We start from the raw sequence: 4,853 nt of genomic DNA, 5'->3' as shown, positions 1-4,853 counted from the left end.
TTACCCAGGACTCGTTCAAGCTATGACTCGATATGGGTTGTAGTTGATCTCTTGACCAAAGTAGCTCATTTCATCCCAGTGAAGACCACTTACACCAGTGCTAAGTTGGCAAAGATATACATGACCAGGATCGTAAGTTTGCACGGAGTTCCGAGAACAATTGTGTCAGATAGAGGAACCCAGTTTACCTCAAAGTTTTGGAATCAGTTGCATGAAACTTTGGGAACCAGGCTAGAGTTCAGTACAGCTTTTCACCCACAGACAGATGGACAGACTGAAAGAGTCAATCAGATTTTGGAGGACATGCTGAGAGCTTGTGCACTAGATTATGGATCTAGTTGGGATGACAACTTTCCCTACGCAGAGTTCTCATACAACAACAGTTACCAAGCCAGTTTGAAGATGGCCCCTTTCGAAGCATTGTACGGAAGGAGGTGCAGAACACCGTTGTTATAGGATGAAGTTGGAGACCGACAGTTGTTTAGACCAGATTTGATTAAAGAATCAGAAGAGAAAGTTAAGCTGATTCGTGATGGACTTAAGGTAGCCCAGTCCAGGCAGAAGAGCTATGCGGATTCTAAACGCAAGGAGACAGCTTACGAAGTTGGAGATAGAGTGTATCTTCGGGTATCACCACTCCGAGGAGTTAAGCGCTTTGGAGTTAAGGGAAAGTTAGCACCACGATTTGTGGGACCATACAAAGTTTTGGAACGTATGAGAGAAGTTGCTTACAAGTTGGAATTGCCCGAAGGATTGACAGGAGTTCACGATGTATTCCACATTTCCCAGTTGAAGAAGTGCCACGCGGAGATGGCCGATATTCCTCTGCGAGATACAGTGCCACTGGAAGCGATACAGTTGGGTAGCGACTTGACTTATGAGGAGAAGCCTGTCAAGATTCTCGAGTTTGCCAGCAGAGTTACACGCAGCAAAGTTATCAAGTTCTGTAAAGTTCAGTGGAGCCACCATACCGAGGATGAACTACCTGGGAACGAGAAGAAGACCTACGCAAGGACCATCCACATCTTTTTCTAGCCAACCCGAATCTCGAGGGCGAGATTCATCTTAAGGGGGTAGGTTTGTAACATCCCAAATTTTTAATTTGTAATGTTATGCACTAGATCATCATTGCATATCATATTTTATTGCATTTTGGCGTGATCCTAGAAACTCTACGCAACTCAAGGACCTACGGAGAGAGTTGGGGATTTCATTATTTTCATATTCGAGTTTTCTCGAATTTTGAAAAGAGGATCGTTTGATTTTAATTATTTTCTCTTCTAAAATTTATTTTATAAAAATAAAAGAGAGAGGATAAAATGACTTCCAAAAATAAAGAAATATCGAAGATTTAATATTAAAATCAAATAAGATTTTTATTCGGAGTTTTATTATTTTATTTGAATTAGGAAAAATGCGTTTTTCAAAATTGCATTTTAGGCCCAAATAAATGTTCACCTTGTCCCGCTTATTTTTAGAGGATAGGGAAAATTTATTTCGGAATTTTTGGAGTCCGCTTAGTATTTCTTTTATTTCTTTTTCTGCACGTCGGAATTATTTAAAAAAAAAGTCAAACCGACTTGGGCCGCCGTGGGCAACCCGGACTCCGCCCCGCCCAGCCTTTATAAGCCGCCACCCGACCGCAGCCCACCCCAGCCCGCGCCATTGAAACCCTAGCCTCCTCGAGCCCGCCGCCGCCGCCGTTGCCGCCGCGCTGTTCCGCCGCTGCCGCAGCGCCGCCTCGCCGGAGTTCGCCGGAGTTGCCGTGTATTTTTTTTCGTTCGGTTTTTAGGTAAACCCTAGATCTATTTTTTTATTAGATCTGGTTCGGTTTATTTTCGGTTTAGTTATTTAGCGAACACCCGTTTTTACGTTAGTTTTAACGAACGGTTTTCACCGTTTAGCCGCAGACAGCGAACGTTCGTTCATTAGCCTGTTTGTCAGTTTTTCTTTTTCTCGGATTTTCCGCGATTATTTTCGATCGCGATTTCTGATCCGATTTTCGTTTTAGTATAACTTTTTGCGCGTTTATCGGAATCAGGCGATTCAAGCGCCTAGAGTTTCGTCTCGAAACCCTCTTTCCGTTTAATCAACTTAAACTAGTTTTTGCTACTGTAAAATTTGACTTTAGTCCAGATTAGTAAACGAAGCTTGTTTCTTTCGTAGTTTGAGTTTCGTTGCTCCATTTGATTTGATTCTTTTTGCAAACCGGAGTTCTTAAGTTGAACTTTCTGTTTAGACTTCTTATTTGAGTTTTACCCGTGCCTTTACTTGATTGCTTATTGAATGCTTATTTGATTGCGATAGAGTACCCGGAGTGTGAAGCGTGCTACATCGAGTCTCTAGGTTTCACGGATCATCAGTAAGGCAAGTAACACTTTGATCATACCTCTTTACTACCCAGTTTTATTGCATTAGATCAACCCTAAAACAATTGCATGGTTAGGATCTGAATAAATTGTGGGTTGGAAAGTAGAAGAGGTAGTACCTATTCACCTATTTCATTATCAAACCCTGGGAGTTACTTCTACGTTATGCTTATGTTGCCATGCTATGCTCGTAGATGTGGATTGGGTTTGAGTGTATTCCATGACAGATTGTGAGATTGTTTACTTAATGGTTCAACTTAAGGTGGCAACTTTAATACACATCTGGGTGGATTGAGGCACTTGGGGAACCCAGTGATTGCCTGTATTTTTGGAAATCCCGGGGTACCGTGTGATTTTCCTATGGACCGCCACCCAGGCTCAAAGGGATCATAAGATTATTCATGCTGGAAACTTCCGTGTGCAGCCACATGCCATTATGGGCTCTGGCATAGTTGATTAAGTCGTGTGAACTCTTACAGTGGTAGACTAGCAGATGTAGGGGATGTAGGTGTACCGGTCTACCCATCGTAAGGTGCTAACGCTTCTGAAAGACTGTGTCTCGGTCATCCATTTCTCAAACATCTTGTATGCGAGAAATCCAACGGAGGAGATCGAGTCTTGTGGGGAAAAGTGCACAAACCTCTGCAGAGTGTACAAACTAATCATGGTTAGCCGTGTCCCCGGTTATGGACATCTTGAGTATCTAGTTCTTGGACTATCATGTGGATCTCATCACTCTAAATTAATTTTGTTGGGTTATTAATTACCTTATAATTGGGATTGAGATGGGGTTTACCATTCTCAATGTTTTCAACCAACTTTGTAGCTAAATAAAATATATTCCTTTGCGATAGGGAAAATTTGGCTTTTCACAAAACCTATTAACCATACAGCCTCCACCAGCCATATATGCATGTAGTGTTTGCTTTACATTGTTCATTATTCTCTTGTGTTACAATTGCCAGCATATTCCATGTGCTGACCCGTTTCGGGCTGCAACATATCATGTTGCAGACTTTCCAGACGACGAGTAAGGATCCTTAGGTCGTGTTATTTCACTCAGTGATGCCGTTGGAGTTGATGGACTCACTTTATCTTCCAAGCCTTCCGCTGTTATCGTATTACATGGCCTTAAGCCATATTTATTGTAATAAGTTTTTTTTGAGACATTCGATGTAATAAGTGTGTGATTGCTACTCTATTATAAATCCTCAAGTCCTGTGCATGTCAGTATTAACGATCCAGGGATGACACTGATGCACAGAGATCAGACTTTTTGAGGTCTGGTCGCTACAGTCGGTGGTCAAAGCCTTGGTCGGTGGACGACCAGGCTAGCAGCACGTGTTTGCCTTCGTGGCGGATTGGAGGTTGACGTGTCACTTTCTTTGCTCTAGTTGTTGACGTGCCTCTTGCCGGCAAAGCTATAATTCCTATTTTTTTCTTTACCTATACTATGCTGCAAAGGCTATATCTCGCTTATGGGGAGTCTTCCTTTGGTCTCGTATGTACAGTTGCGGGCCAGCCCATTCGTGCTAACAGAAATATAGGGTCAAATGAAATTCGATCTTGAATAGTAGGCCACAATCCTAGCTACAGTGTTGCACTGCTAGGCACTGGGCCACAATCCGGTTTGTGTTTAAATAGTAGGCCACGACCTTGTTAAAGTTATAGAGTCGGGTTTCCACTAATTTTCTAGTTTTTCTTGTGTTTTTTCTTGATTTTTCGCCGGGTTTTCTTGGTTTTTTCATCTGTTTTTATAGTTTTTTTTATTTTATATGGCTTCCTATGTTTCTTTTTCGTTTTTCTCTAGCTGTTTTTCTTTTCTTTCTATTTTCTTCATTTTTCTTCGGCTTTGTTTTCCTTTTTTCTCTTTTGTCATTGGTTTTCTTTTGTTTTCTCTCGGGTTTTCATTGTTATTATATACACTTTATATATATATATATATATATATATATATATATATATATATAGTGTTACTATTCATCACCCAGGGTGCAGAATAAATTATTCTTCACACGAGGTAATCTTACGATCGCTTCCTAAATAAATTACGTTTACAATATAAATAGTTACATGCATATGATTAAATATGTAAAATTTGGTATAAAAAATTAAAAAAATAGTTTGTACGACCAGAAAAATCACATTTTTTATGTACGTTTTACACTATGTTCTTACATTCGTAATTTTATGTAACATAAAATATTTTTTAGGGTGAGTACATATTTTCTTACGCTCTCTTTTTATGTACGGAATAAGACAAAATTTAAGAAACATAAAAATACGTTGCATTGATGTCAAATTAGAGAGGGGGTGAAGAATAACTATTGCTCACCCAGGGTGACGAATAGCGCGACCCTAATACATGTTTAATTTTTTCAAATACAAGATTAACATTTATTCAATACATGGTCAACATTTTTTAGATACACATTTAACATTTTTCAAAAACTAGATTGAATTTTTTAATACATGGTCAACATG

The sequence above is a fragment of the Triticum urartu genome, chromosome 3A, assembly GCF_056163025.1.
Source record: "Triticum urartu cultivar PI428250 chromosome 3A, HENAU_Tu73, whole genome shotgun sequence".
Taxonomy (NCBI): domain Eukaryota; kingdom Viridiplantae; phylum Streptophyta; class Magnoliopsida; order Poales; family Poaceae; genus Triticum; species Triticum urartu.
Note: the sequence above shows the minus strand (reverse complement) of the source record.